The 16,552-nt window shown below is 34.7% G+C and overlaps 1 long non-coding RNA gene across 1 annotated transcript; it reads left to right on the forward strand.

Annotated features, from left to right (window-relative positions):
- The first annotated feature begins 680 nt into the window (after positions 1–680).
- Positions 681–9,837, forward strand: LOC149194544 (uncharacterized). Its single transcript, XR_016255094.1, has 3 exons — positions 681–890; positions 7,830–7,895; positions 9,686–9,837. It is a non-coding gene; the product is annotated as an uncharacterized LOC149194544 (long non-coding RNA).
- The last annotated feature ends 6,715 nt before the right edge of the window (positions 9,838–16,552 follow it).

Below are 16,552 nucleotides of genomic sequence, written 5' to 3' on the forward strand. Positions count from 1 at the left end.
AATTTAATGATAATATAATCATAAATAAAAAGTATTGTTTTCTAAATAGTAGGATAATCTATTAGTTTTCAAATCAATTTTGAGACAATTATTTTTGGCAGCTATCAGCTAATGCAGGCGGACTCATTATTTTTTTAAAGAAAAGCCAGGCCACCAAAAAATAACTGGTTGATGGTTAAAAAACTTTCGCTCTTGCTAGATGTCTTCAAAACCTTTTAAAAGAAAAAACAATCTACTTAAAATGACTGTTTGGTTATTGCACAAACTTGCACTCTTGCTATTGGATCTTCCAAAAAGACAAACTCTCAAGGCAACCAAAAAATATTATTTACAATATAATTATAAATAAAAATTAATATTTTATTTAAATAGTATTTCGTATAATAAAATGATTATTATATTTATTTTAAACGAATGAGTTGGGCTCACTTAATCCGTGCCCAGATATGAAGGATGCGCGTGCAATATTTTGTAAAAGATGTCTATGACTGTCGTTGTCGTAGAGATTAATTTTTTTGTTTTTTTGAGTAAATATAAACTTTTGTTTTCAATTATATATACATCTTTGTTTTCTGAAGGTGCAACTTAATCGGCTATGCTTCTGTTAATTGAAGTTTCATATTCCTTTGGGTGAAACCTATATATACGTGGATGATTAGAAAGCTTTATGATGGGGGTGGTGTTCAGGGACATGCACATCTAGATGCTGAGAAGCTAGTTATTGATTTGGATGGGGAAATACCAAATGATGTGAAGGATATTGCTCTAAATTTGCTCAGGAGTCCTCCACAATTGCTACGTGCAATTACTACATTTACTGCTCGAATTGTCAATCTGATAAACCGAGAGACGGAGAAAATTGATGTCAGGACAGATGCTGAACGTCTGAGGTATTTGATTATTGCTTTGCCTTCTCCATTAGCTTTAATTTTGATTTACCAACAATGATATGAAAGCAGATATCGGTATTTCCATTATTGTATGATCACAATCTTGTTTTTGAAATAATAGCTGATCAATTGTCTGTTATTATATTTATAAAATGCCTTCCTTAAATACAATAGAAGTATTGGAAGTGCCTCAATACCATGGAACCCATCCCTCCTCTCCCCCTCCACTGAGAAATTGCTTTAGGAAACCACTCATCAAAATTTCGTGGGCATTTTCCAACAATGAACTTTAGGTGCAGTTTCCAGGAAATTGAAGGAGAATTTCAAAATTCCAAACAATGGGGTTTTTGAAAAATTGCCTCAATTAGATGAGACACGAGATTTTTTTTAAAATTGTCAACAGTTTGGGAGATTTTGTTGGTTTTCTAAAGGGTATATACTCAGTTTTTGGCATGGCCGAGTTTTGCAAAACAACTAATCCTTTATTTGAAGGTTGGTTGTTGGGTGCATGTTTCCTTCATGGCTTCGAATTAGAAGCTTTGATATCATGAAAATGCTTTTTCAGATCTAGGTGCATCTTCTACCAGAGTTTTAGAAGTCACTGGTTTTGATATTCAAGAGAAGATTATTCATAACTCTTTTTTATTCATTCAGTTTTATTCATCGCATACATAGCTTAATAATTTTGGCTCTAAGCACATTCTAAAAGCAAATATCTTGAGTCTACTAACCAATTGCATTTGTTATAAAGGGAATTTCCAAGATCTTGGTCCAGTTTCCTACTAACATTTGAGAATGTTGAAGTTCTGTCTATATCAAATCTTGGGGTATCGTGTAGATCTAGTATAAGACGATAGAAAATCAATAGTTATTATAAATCGTAAACCCCCTCTGTGTGTTCGATGTTTAACAAAGGGAGTGAAAAGAACTATTGGTGATGTGGCAGCAACAGGTTCATAGTAGCACCCCCTTGACAGTTTTCAATACCATGGAACCCATCCCTCCTCTCCACCTCCACTGAGAAATTGCTTTTGGAAACCACTCATCAAAATTTCACAGGCATTTTCCAACAATGAACTTTAGGTGCAGTTTCGAGGAAATTGAAGGAGAATTTCAAAATTCCAAACAATGGGGTTTTTGAAAAATGGCCTCAATTAGATGAGACACGAGAATTTTTTTAAAATTGTCGACAGTTTGGGAGATTTTGTTGGTTTTCTAAAGGGTATATACACAGTTTTTGTCATGGCCGAGTTTTGCAAAACAACTGATCCTTTATTTGAAGGTTGGTTGTTGGGTGCATGTTTCCTGGCTTGGAATTAGAAGCTTTGATATCATGAAAATGCTTTTTCAGATCTGGGTGCATCTTCTACCAGAGTTTTAGAAGTCACTGGTTTTGATATCCAAGAGAAGATTATTCATAACTCTTTTGTATTCATTCAATTTTATTCATCGCATGCATAGCTTAAGAATTCTGGCTCTGATCACATTCTAATAGCAAATATCTTGAGTCTGCTAACCTATTGCATTTGTTATAAAGGGAATTTCCAAGATCTTGGTCGAGTTTCCAACTAACATTTGAGAATGTTGAAGTTCTGTCTATATCAAATCTTGGGGTATCGTGTAGATCTAGTATAAGACGATAGAAGATTGATAGTTATTATAAATCGTGAACTGCCTCTATGTGTTCGATGTTTAACAAAGGGAGTGAAAAAAACTATTGGTGATGTGGCAGCAGCAGGTTCATAGTAGCATCCCCTTGACAGTTTTCAATACCATGGAACCCATCCCTCCTCTCCCCCTCCATCGAGAAATTGCTTTTGGAAACCACTCATCAAAATTTCGTGGGCATTTTCCAACAATGAACTTTAGGTGCGGCTTCCAGGAAATTGAAGGAGAATTTCAAAATTCCAAACAATGGGGTTTTTGAAAAATGGCCTCAATTAGATGAGACACGAGATTTTTTTTAAAATTGTCAACAGTTTGGGAGATTTTGTTGGTTTTCTAAAGGGTATATACTCAGTTTTTGGCATGGCCAAGTTTTGCACACTGATCCTTTATTTGAAGGTTGGTTGTTGGGTGCATGTTTCCTTCATGGCTTCGAATTAGAAGTTGATATCATGAAAATGCTTTTTCAGATCTGGGTGCATCTTCTACCGGAGTTTTAGAAGTCACTAGTTTTGATATTCAAGAGAAGATTATTCATAACTCTTTTGTATTCATTCAGTTTTATTCATCGCATGCATAGCTTAATAATTTTGGCTCTGAGCACATTCTAGTAGCAAATATCTTGAGTCTGCTAACCAATTGCTTTTGTTATAAAGGGAATTCGAAGATCTTGGTCGAGTTTCCGACTAACATTTGAGAATGTTGAAGTTCTGTCTATATCAAATCTTGGGGTATCATGTAGATCTAGTATAAGACGATAGCAGATCGATAGTTATTATAAATCATGAACCCCCTCTGTGTGTTCGATGTTTAACAAAGGGAGTGAAAAAAACTATTGGTGATGTGGCAGCAGCAAGTTCATAGTAGAACCCCCTGGACAATTTTCAATACCATGGAACCCATCCCTCCTCTCCCCCTCCACTGAGAAATTGCTTTTGGAAACCACTCATCAAAATTTCGTGGGCATTTTCCAACATTGAACTTTAGGTGCAGTTTCCAGGAAATTGAAGGGGAATTTCAAAATTCCAAACAATGGGGTTTTTGAAAAATGGCCTCAATTAGATGAGACACGAGAATTTTTTTAAAATTGTCAACAGTTTGGGAGATTTTTTTGGTTTTCTAAAGGGTATATACTCAGTTTTTGGCATGGCCGAGTTTTGCAAAACAACTGATCCTTTATTTGAAGGTTGGTTGTTGGGTGCATGTTTCCTTCGTGGCTTGGAATTAGAAGCTTTGATATCATGCAAATGCTTTTTCAGATCTGGGTGCATCTTCTACCAGAGTTTTAGAAGTCACTGGTTTTGATATTCAAGAGAAGATTATTCATAACTCTTTTGTATTCATTCAGTTTTATTCATCGCATTGTTAGTCACAGAAACGGAACATCAAGAACCTCATGTCTTTGATGAAATTTTTGTTATGATCTTAATGAACTTATTTATGGTGTTTTAAATCAGAGATATGAAATCTAAGAACCTGATGCTTTTGATTTCAATGCGGATAGATGAAATGCACATCTACTCCCTTCTGCATCCGCATCATAGAAAGAAAGCATTCCTTTTACAAATACGTCCCAATTCTCTATTTTAAGTTTCAGGGGAATGGGTTTGTGGGGGATACATTGGGGATTATCCTCTTCTTTATTTTGGGTTCCCACTCTGCCCCAAGTTTTGAGCAAGGTGCCCATTCTATCTACCACTTTCCCTATCCCGGAGGCAAAACTTTTTAAAAATTCCAATAGATAGAAGGTGCGGAACACCTGGTTCAAACCATGATAAATCAGATTTGTTTCAGAAATATCACTGTTGTCTATATTCTGTGTGTTGATTTCTTGCCTGCAAATTTGAATCTGTTGTAAATATTCTTGAAAATCTCTAGAGTTATAACTCGAACCCTCACGTTCTCCGCGGCATTCAGCGCCTTCACGAACAAGGTCATCTGGCTGATCGTCATTTCTTTTTTCTTTGCACGAGGCTTTGTGAAGACAGGGTTAGGTGATCGAATCGCCACATAGCCTGGTATGCATTCCTTTTCCAAATACGTCCCAATTCTGTGTTTTAAGTTTCAGGGGAATGGGTTTGTGGGGGATACATTGGGGATTCTCCTGTTCTTTATTTTGGGTTCCCACTCTGCCCCTAGTTTTGAGGAAGGTGCTCATTCTGTCTACCACTTGGCTTATCCTGGAGGCAAAACTTTTTAAAAATTCTAATAGATAGAAGGTGCGGAACACCTTGTTCAAACCATGATAAATCAGATTTGTTTCAAAAATATCATTATTGTCTATATTCTGTGTGTTGATTTCTTGCTTGCAAATTTGAATCTATTGTAAATATTCCTGAAAATCTTCATAGTTATAACTTGAACCCTCACGTTCTCTGTGGCATTTAGCGCCTTTACGAACGAGGTCATCTGGCTGATCGTCATTTCTTTTTTCTTTGCGCGAGGCTTTGTGAAGATAGGTTTAGGCGATCGAATCGCCATATATGTTGTCAAATGGCTGGGGAAGAGCACTCTAGGGCTTTCCTACGAGTTAACTATAAGCAAAGCTCTCATTGCCCTAGCAATGCCCAATACGAATGCTAGAGCCGGGGGAGTGTTCTTGCCCATTATCCAGTCCTTGTCTCTCTCCGGAGGTAGTTTTCCCAACGATAAGTCGTCGAAGAGACTCGATTCCTATCTCATTCAGTCACAATTCCAGGTAATTATTTTTGTTGCGTATGATATTTTGGAGCATATTGATGGCATTTTCAATCACAAAAACACACTGTTTAAAACGGGATGCTTTCTATTAAATTTTGATTTTGATTTTAATGAGCTTTATTATGGTGTTTTCTATCACAGCAACGAAACCTTAACATCCCCATGCTTTTGATTTTGATCTAATTAACTTAATTATAGCATTTTCAATAACAAAAACGAAATCTTGCATTTGATTAAAGTATGGTTTTGATCTTAATGAGCTTAGTTATACCATTTTCAATCACAGAAATAGAATCTCAAAACCCCACTTTTGATTAAATTTTGATTTTGATCTTATTGAGCTTAATTATGGCGTTTTTAATCATAGAAAAAAAATCTTTTTCTATTAAATTGCGATTTTCATTCCAATGAGCTTAATTATGGCATTTCCAACCACAGAAATGGAATCAAACACTTGTTGTTGTTTCCGTTTTGATTTTGATCTTAATGAGCTTCATTATGGCATTTCCAATCACAGGAATGGAACTTTAAGAATCCCATGTCTTTTATTAAACTCTAATTTTTGATCTTAATGAGTTTAGTTATGGCGATTACAGGCATAGAAACTAAATTTCAAGAATCTGAATTTTAATCTTGATCTTAATGAGTTTAATTACGGTGTTTTTGATCACAGAAACCAAATCTCAAGAACACCCGAGGTTGATTTTTATCTTAGTGAGCTTCATTATGGCATTGTCAGTCATAGAAATGGAACATCAAGAACCTCATGTCTTTGATGAAATATTTGTTTTGATCTTAATGAGCTTATTTATGGTGTTTTAAATCAGAGAAACGAAATCTAAGAACCTGATGCTTTTGATTTCAATGCGGACACACAACATGCACATCTACTCCCTTCTGCATCAACATCATAGAAAGAAAATATTAAAACCCGATTATTTTTTATTATAACAACCATATATTTTTATTTGTATTAAATTTGATATTTGATTCTGGGAGAATAGGCTCCTTTGAAACAGTTGTAACGTAAAGTTTATTTCAATTACCTTTGAGGCTTCATTCTTAATGAGTTACGTTATGTTGCTTTCAATCACAGAAGAGGCTCTTTTGAAACAATTGCAATGTAAGTTTTATCTCAATTACCTTTGAGGCTTCATTCTTAATGAGTTTCGTTATGTCACTTTCAATCAAAGAAGAGATTTAAAAGAATCGACATTTTGTTTAAAATTATTTTGGAATAGGCTCTTTCGAAATAAATTGGTCTTTTTGCAACAAAGAAAACTTACAATAAGGATATGACTTGTGCGTCCAATTTTCTTGACTTTGAATGGTTCTTCATGCCTTTCTTAACTTTCAGACATCTTTGTTTCTTTCAATTTTTCCTCTATTGCTTCGAATACTATATTTTGGAAGAGGTTGTGCATCAAACAATGTCATTATCACCTCACATTTATGATATGCCATATTCAGTAAGTTACTAATGGCATCAGAATTTGGATGTTAAGGTTGGTAAGTTGTGATTGTGGCAATATTTTAGGATTCTGTGTGAAAATTTCTTGAGCTCATACTAGCATAAGAGCACTTGATTCACTCACTCATTGATCTCAAGTTAACTCCACCATTATCTCTGCCTTATTTAAACTTATATGAAGACATTGACATTATGAAAATGCTTGCAGACAACAATCTCTTGATATTGCATGCTATCTTTCCCTTTGCCTTTGACAATGTAGTATATTCTGTTAGTTGATTTCTTGCTTATAATTATTATATTATGTTAAATACCATTACTGTATTGTGCATTGGTTGTGCATCAAACAATGTTATTATCACCTCACATTTATGATATACCATATTCAATAAGTTACTAATGGCATCAGAGTTTGGATGTTAAGGTTGGTAAGTTGTGATTGTGGCAATATTTTAGGATTCTGCGTGAAAATTTCTGGAGCTCATGTCATGATTCTGGAGGCACTTTAAAAATAGCTATTGCAAGTGATTCCAATGCTTATTTTCCTTGAAAATTCAGGACTATTCGGGGGCCATGTTGGAGTTTCAGATTTTAATTAACAAGTTATTGAAAAACTGGAAATACTAATCTATAAGAATACTTGGTACAACCCACTGTTATCTGTCTAATTATGTAGTCTGAAACAACATCATTCATCAACAAAGGGATTTGTGCATCATATAAAAATGTCAGTTATTTATTTATAGAATAATTGGAAATGATGAATGTGGGCTTTGTTTCTGGGTGATTCAACCTTCAGGGACATTTCTGGACAAGGAAAATGGAAATGATAGAAAATCCTCTGCCATCAAACTGGAAATTGATTCTTTGATTGTTGATATCCTACCTGCAAATTTGAATCTGTTGTAAAAATACAAGGAACTGAAGCCATCTCTATTATCAACATTTTGCTGCTTTGTTTTGAATCCATGACTATATACCATTCAAACGAGTGATAGAACTTGTCGTTTAGTAGCAAGGATAAGTAACAAGACTGATTTAGTTAAAGCTTTGTTCAATTTCTCAGTCAGTCAAATGTTGATGCACTCATTTGATGAATGCAGGCTTTGTTTCTGGGCGGTTCAACTTTCAGGGACATTTCTGGACATTTCTGGACTACTTCATCTCCGGTAACAGCCTTAATCTCCTTTCTGAGTTTTTGTTTAATTTCTATTTCATCCATGGACCATGATATAAAATCCTCTGCCATCAAATTGCAAATTGATTCTTTGACTGTTGATATCCTGCCTGCAAATTTGAATCTATTGTAGATATTCCTAAAAATATATCGACCTCCCTTTAAACACTGTCAACTATGCCACCTATTATGCAAAGGTCCTTTTATCGATTCCTAGCAGTTTCAAATCTTGATATTGGTTTGTTAGAACTGGAAAAAATACATTGAATATATAACCTGATTTCAATAGGTAAAAGAACACCACAACAGGACTTTCAAAATTCATACATTTCAATATATCGTGGACATACTTTTCCATTATAACCAAAAGAAAGAATATACAAATGATGAATTTTGTTCTGATCTGATTTGTTTTTTGCACAACAATAAAAATGAGTAGAAAAAAAATTCTGACAGTAGTTAACACTATCTTACAAATTTTAGTCAGCTAGTGGTTATCAACCATTAAAACCAACAAAAAGAACAAGAAAACTCTGACAAAATTCTCATTATCTGCCTCCAAAATGCACACATGTCTTGACCTGCTAAGACCTAGTCTTGAATACTCATATAAGATTGATAGCCTTTGAGATTTTAATACCTTGGATACTTTGGATTTTATTTGTATGGAAGTGTTTGTTTGGATTTATTTAGAATGGAGTTGTGCTAAATGCAACTGTCATTTCGTGCTAAATTTCTTGATGTCTTCCTTATTCTCAAGAATTAATACTCAAAATATACAATGAAACTATTAGAGATATTTTGGTTACCACTAAATTTGGTAGTGTAGATGGACCTGGTTCTAACCTTGCAACCTAACATTTGATCCCTTCTGAGAGGCCTTGCCCTCCTTTCCAATTTGGGTAAGGAATAACAATCTCCCTCGTTATTCTTAGAATAAGGATTCCATCCATGCAATTAGTGGGTGCCTAGGAATATCTGTCTTAATCCTCGAAGTACATTTCCAACTACCTTTCCAACTTTGCAAGCATTTATGTGAAAGTGGTTTTTGGGCTTTGGTCTCCTAAAGGAAATCAGGGAATCGTTTTAGATGTTGATGGAATAATCTAGACCCAAAATCCAAATTATGTAGGATTGATCTCAAGTTAACTCCACCATTATCTCTACCTGATTTAAACTTATATGAAGACATTGACATTATGAACACTGACTTAGCCTTTGGAATTAAATTGGCTATCTTTTGGAATTAAATTGGCTAGGGAATCATGTGGCTTGGTGAAGGAAATGCTTGCGGACAACAATCTTGATATTGCATGCGATCTTTCCCTTTACCTTTGACAATGTACTATATTCTGTTAGTTGGTTTCTTGCTTATAAATATTATATTATGTTAAAAACCATTACTGTATTGTGCATTGGTTGTGCATCAAACAATGTTATTATCACCTCACATTTATGATATAGAATATTCAGTAAGTTACTAATGGCATCAGAAATTGGATGTTAAGGTTGGTAAGTTGTGATTGTGGCAATATTTTAGGATTCTGTGTGAAAATTTTTGGAGCCCCATTTAATGCCACCTCCAGATAATCTGCTCCAACCCATACTTTAACAACACCAAAAGGTTTCCTCTATTTACTTAGCTCATTCTATTTCATAGCATACCTTTTGATATCTTTCAACAACAACCAAATTTAATCATTATTAATAATTATGCAAATATTAGAATGTCCTTATATTATGTATACATCTCATTCTAATATTTTCTTTCTTTTGCAACAGGACATATGGACTCAGAAAAAGCACACCTATGCAACTACGAGAAGAATAGAAAGCAAGAAATATGCGTCTCCAACTACGCATAAATCTCCAACGGTGTTCAGTATGCCATCATTCACCATGCATCTTCCACTAACAATATATAAATCCCCATGGCAAAGGTAACTTCATTTCCATTCATTCCAAATTCATTTTAACACAACTCACCTACAAAGTATTACTAATAAATTTCCACAACTGATTTACATATTACAACTTCTAACAAAATATACATTTTGCAGGTTCATCACTGCTTCTTCAGGTCTTCGATGCCTCCAAGAACTTTTGATACAACTTCAAATATGGAATGACAAGAACAATGCTCTTTAGAATATTATATTCACTATTTGTATTTTCCATTTGAAACTTGAAAAAGGATGTTTCAAGATCAAATGCCATTTTGATAGTTTGTCTTCACAACCGATTCATTATCAATGGGTTTTAACATATTTTGTTAACAAAATCAATTTATTTCAATGAATATAATACATGTTTTCAATATGTCTTCATATTAATTAAATTTCCCGTTTGAATAATGATTTCTTAAATAACCCTATCCAAATCAATATGGATACCCAATTCTTGTTCGCATTTCGCGTTTCGCGTGAATTCATTCCTTTACTTTCACCTTCAACTACGCAATTTTAATCCAGATGTGATGGTGTCTAAACAAGTTCAATGGATATTTAAGACTACTTGCATTCCATTTTGTAGCCACTTTAACCCCCAAATACGCCTTTCGACATGGCTTCCTCAAATTGAAACTCAAATACATCGACCCTTGCTTTCAAAAAAGCCCATTCACATTTCAATATTTTTCCACAAACTATGCCTTACGGCGTTTCCTTTGCAACATTAGGTGCAAATGCTAGTATTTATTTTAAACGAATGAGTTGGGCTCACTTAATCCGTGCCCAGATATGAAGGATGCGCGTGCAATATTTTGTAAAAGATGTCTATGACTGTCGTTGTCGTAGAGATTAATTTTTTTGTTTTTTTGAGTAAATATAAACTTTTGTTTTCAATTATATATACATCTTTGTTTTCTGAAGGTGCAACTTAATCGGCTATGCTTCTGTTAATTGAAGTTTCATATTCCTTTGGGTGAAACCTATATATACGTGGATGATTAGAAAGCTTTAAAATGTTATTATAATAAAAAATAATAAATAAATGTGATTAATGCAATACGTCAACCGTCGGTGATTGTTTCATGCTTGCCAATTATAAAATTAGTTTCAATTTGGTTTTAAAATATATATATATATATATTTTTTTAAATATTGAAAAACTCGTTCATTATTATAAAATTAGTTTCAATTTGGTTTTAAAATATATATATATATTTTTTTAAATATTGAAAAACTCGTTCATTATTATAGACATTTAAAAATATTCCAATTATTATCGTTATGAATTAATATCATTAATTATAATGAAATTGTAAAATATAAAAACAATCGCGGTGAATATCCGAAAATAGATACATGAGGTTGCTTTTCTAAAAGATATGCCTACGTCAGTAAATAAATGAATTTGAATTAGTTTTAACAAAATAATTTAGTGACATGTGCATACGTTGATAATACATCATATCCCTCTATGAATTTGAATTTTACTTATTAATAAAAAAAACTCTCAAAAGTAGCATTTCAATTTGAAAACGTGCATGGCCTTCTAGAGGGTTTCGTCCCTCGTTTCTTAATTAGAATTTGATTTTTAAATAAAATTTAAAAATTCAAAGAGGGAATCTGTAACGATATTTAAAAAGAGCGATGAATTTTGTAATCACTCTTTAATATTCATTTTATAAAATCTATATATAGTATAATGTTTTATTAATTTTACAAAATTTAGTATATATTTTATATTTTATGTAATATATATATATATATATATATATATTTCATAATATATAAATATTTATTTAATGACTTGCTGAAAAAACACTTATCTATATTAAGTAATGATTTTTTCTAAATTTAATAGTCTTCATTTATAAAGAAATCTGACATTTATATTATTTAATGTATGAATATTTATTATACAAGTTAATAAATTGTTTACGTTCTTGATGGGTGGATATTTTTCTAAATTTATTTTAATTGGTATAAAATGTAAATACAAATACATAAAAATCAATATATATATCTAAGTGGTGGCATATATTGCTTCAGTGCATTAATGACCTTATATAGTATTGTATATGTTGGTTACCCAAATACAATATTTAATTTAAATAGTGAACAAATACTTGATTTTGTACAAAGATAGTTATGTAAGAAGAATGATCTCTCTAAATTCAGACTTATGTGATTCAAAATTCTTAGAGAAGGACTTTTTCCAATTGATTACATAAGGTTTTGGGGGTCAACGTTTCAAACCCTCCACTATGGTTCATCATCATGACATAAGTGGAGGACTTGATCTAACAAAAAATATATATAGTTAGATATGCTTAAGAAAATTGAGAAAAAAAACAAAATAATAATTAATTAACGAGTTATTGATTTTTGACATTATTGATGAATTGTTTAATGTGGTTGATAAAGGCCACATTTATTTTTATTTAGATATTATAAAAATACAAATAAAAAATAATCTCATATATATATATATATATATATATATATATATATATATATATATATATATATATATATATATATATTAATTATTAATAAAATATTAATTATTAATAGTTTATTTGATTTGATGTTAATTTGGAATATGAAATCTAAAGAAAAAATAGGATTGAATTAGGGGGGAAGGATACCTTGGTCGATCTCTGAGAAGCTAGGGTTGGAGTTGAAGATAGGGTTTTGGACTCAAGATCTATGGCGGGGAGCGTAGGGGGAGTGCTACTCCATCCTACAGTCAAGCAGTCACAGATGGAAGTAAGGACACAGGAAAGAAGCATTTCAAAAAACCTCTAGAGAAGATTTCAGAAGCATGAAGCCAGGGAACATCTTGAAGAAGTGGGCATCAGGATCAGGAAGGGAACCAACAGGACACAAGTAAAGAAAAGGAGAATGGACGCAGCAGTGAAAGACCGGCTTCCATAAGGACATCTGGGGTATGCAAACCCAACTCAGGCATTATTCCCTGGGTCGTATTGAGCGACCCAACAATACAAGCACATAGGGATCATATGATGAAACATGCAATCATATGCAAGTTCATGGGGTTATGACCAACGGAGAGGGTGTTACACGTCTGAGTAAGGAGCCATTGCAAGTCAAAGGGAGAAATACATTTACATCTGGGTTCTAAGGGCTTTTTTACAATAGCATTCACAAGCCTAGAGGACAAAGACATAGTGTTTGAAAGAGGGACCTATTTCTATGCTGTGGCAGGACTCTACATGTGGTCATGGATGATGAACTTTGTCCCGGAACATGAAACTTTCACATTAATACGAGTTTGGATCAGACTATACTCCCTTCCTTTGGATTATTGGCTACTAGAATCTTTGAAAACCATAGGCAACAAGTTGGGGCATTTTCTAAAGATCTCAGAAGCTACTCTGAAAGGAAGATATACCTCCTTTGCCAGAATATGTGTAGAAGTGGATATATCTAGAGCCCTTTCGAAAGTGATAATTTTAGAAGTATATGATGAAGATTGGGTGCAAATGGTGGACTATCAGCACATACCATTTAGGTGTCGCAAATGTCATGAACATGGGCATCTATATAGAGACTACCCCACAATCTATAGTGAAGGTAACCAGAAAACCACTATGGAGAGAGATCATGAGGGTTTTACCAAGGTCGGGAGAAAAGGGAAAGGGGGAAAATGTCCACACAAGAAGGTAAATGGGGATAGACATACAAGATACAACAGCTTCAAGATCCTAGAGGAAGAAGAGGGGAACATGGGGACAGTCCAAGACATGGAGAATGTAACAGAGGAGTTGGATAAGACAAATAACATGGAGGACATCACAATAAACAACCAGCAAAAGGATGGTGATCTACCAAGCTTAATGGAGATTAGTAGGGACCAAGAGATGACTCTAAGTGAAGCAGGAACAAAGGACCATGAGCTACAAGAGATTCTAGATAAGGAAAATCTAGATCTAGAGAAATTTTTGGAACAAGGAAAAAACATAGGTTTGGACTCCCTGCCAAAAGAGGATTATGACAAAGTACAACAACTCTTTCTATGGAGGTCATAAGCGAAGGGAGCTGGAGTCAAAAGAAACCATGAAAGCCAGGAGCCAAGTGGGGTCAAGATGATGGAGAATTCACAAGCATAATCTCCAAAGAACTCAATTAGGAAAAGAGGAAGAAAGAGATAGAATGAGCTACTAAACGAATGTGGAAAACTATTGATTAACTCAGGTAAGATGAAAGTTCTTACCAGCTATTCCTTTACTAACCTTTATTAATGAAGCTCACAACCTGGAACATTAGAGGTATAGGGAATAGAAGGAAATAAAGAAATCTTAGTAACAGAATGAAAGAAAAAAAACCAAAAATGGATTTCATTCAGGAGACAAGATGTTCGATGGACAGGATAAGAGATATTCACAATAAGTGGTTAATCAAATATGTGTATTTAGAAGTTAAGGCTAATAACTCAGCAGGATGGATTCTCACGTTGTGGGATCCATAGAAATTTGGAATCCTAGATGTGAAAGCATCCAGGAACTATCTCTCCTTGATATGTCAACCTGTAGGGGATAAGGAGATATGCATGATTACAAATGTTTATGGACCTCAAAAGCAAGCAGACAAACTCAAGCTTCTCACCTCCCTGGAGGATCTAAGAGCAAGACATCCCATTTTGCCCTGGATCGTTGCAGGAGATTTCAATATGATAAGATCTCTTTCGGAAAAAAGAAGAAGTCACTAGAAAGCTAGGCAGAGATTCCATGGCCTTTTAGAACTTCACTATGAACATGGGTCTAGTGGACACTAAAACAATTAATGGAACCTTCACTTGTAACAACAAAAGGGGAGGGGCTTCTCAAGTTACTTCCAAACTTGATAGATTTATTATTTCAGAGGACCTCCATCTCATAGGACCCGGCATAACAACCTCCATTCTACCCTTTGGAGGATCGGATCATTGGCTTGTACAGCTGGAAGCCACCTTCATGGGCACACCAAGAAATAGACCTTTCAGGTTTGAAAATGCCTGGCTCTCACACCCTAAATTCACTAGTAACGTTGATAAATGGTGGAGAGAGGAGCTGAATATTCAGGGTACAAAATGTTCATGCTCCAACAAAAACTTAAACACTTCAAATCCCATCTTAAAGCATGGAAAAAAAAGGAATTTGGAGATATCTTTAAAGCCAAAAGAGAAACTGAGCAGAAGCTCCAGCAGATTAATCAGATTAACATCACAAAGGGCTTCACCGAAGAGCAGAAAAAATTAACTAACTCTCTGTAGAAAGAATGGGAGGATCGATGCTCACAAGAGGAAATTTTCTGGAGGCAGAAATCAAGGATACAATGGATTAGAGAGGGAGAAAGAAATACAAAATTCTTCCATAAATCCACTATGGCTCACAAGGCACACAATAGAATCACTAAGATCAAAGATTCTCAAGGTATTGAGCTTGTCTCTCACAATGATATGGAATCTGTCCTGGTACAACACTTCTACAATATTGCAAAGGAGCCACTGGAGGACAGATCTAGGTTCATTGACCATTTTACTCAGTACATCCCTAAGCTAGTTACCAAAGAGGACAACCATAATCTTAACAGGCTAGTATCAGAAGAGGAGGTTAGTGAAGTGATTAATGAAATGCAGAATGGTAAAGCACTAGGCCCAGATGGATTCAATGGAGAGGCAAACACTCATCAACAATTTGTGGATGATACAATGCTGCAGGGCATACCCACAATCAGGGAAGCCAGAGCAATCAAAAACATCTTGAATGAATTTGCTATGGTAGTAGGCACAGAGGTAAGCCTCAACAAGTCCAATGTTTTTTTCTTTAACACTAATATTGCTGTTCAAAGAGACATTACCAGAATTATTATATTTCAAAGGGAACAACTACCTTCCAAATATCTTGGCATCCCTCTTACTGACAAACCTCTAAGCAAGAAAGTGTGAGAGCCAAAATTAAGTAAATTTCAAGACAAGGTCAGAAAATGGACATGTGGGTCACTAAATTTGGCAGGGCACCTTGTGCTGACATAGGTGGTCTTGCAAGCCATTCCCATTTTCATGTTTTCAGCTCTTCCTGCTCCCCAAGGTATTAAGCAGCAGATAAGAAGCATACAAATGGAATTTCTGTGGGGCAGAGGGGATGAGAAAAGGAAGTGGGCTTTAGTAGCCTGGGATAAGCTCTGCAAGCCCAAGAGCCATGGTGGATTGGGGCTTCAAGATCCTGAAACCCTCAATAGAGTTTCGGGACCCAAGCTTTGGTGGAGATGGATTAAGGAACTGAATAGCCCCTGGGCTAAGTTGTGGAAACAAAAGTATGCCAAGTACTAGCAGGAGAAGGATCACATTAGAATGTCAGGGCAAATCAGGGGCTCCCACATTTGGAACCTTGCCTGGGATAACAAAAGTATTGTTAAGCAACACTGTTTTTTGGAAATTCGAGTAGGGGACCTTGCTCGATTTTGGGAGGACAATTGGCAACCGGAACCCAACCTTTATAGGGATGAGCTTGTAGCTCTCAAAAGTGACACAGATAGGAAAGGTATGGTTTTGGTAAAAGACTTTTGGGACTAGGAAAGGAAAAATGGAAAATGGAGGAAATGGAAGGATCTAAGATACAGTGATGAAAACCCACTAAAGATGAACGCACAAGCTCTCACCCAGGATCTTGAGCATAGAAGGATTCGAATATCTTCCTCA

The sequence above is a fragment of the Pinus tabuliformis genome, chromosome 2_2, assembly GCF_031772625.1.
Source record: "Pinus tabuliformis cultivar Carrire ecotype Pingquan chromosome 2_2, CPIR1, whole genome shotgun sequence".
NCBI lineage: Eukaryota > Viridiplantae > Streptophyta > Pinopsida > Pinales > Pinaceae > Pinus > Pinus tabuliformis.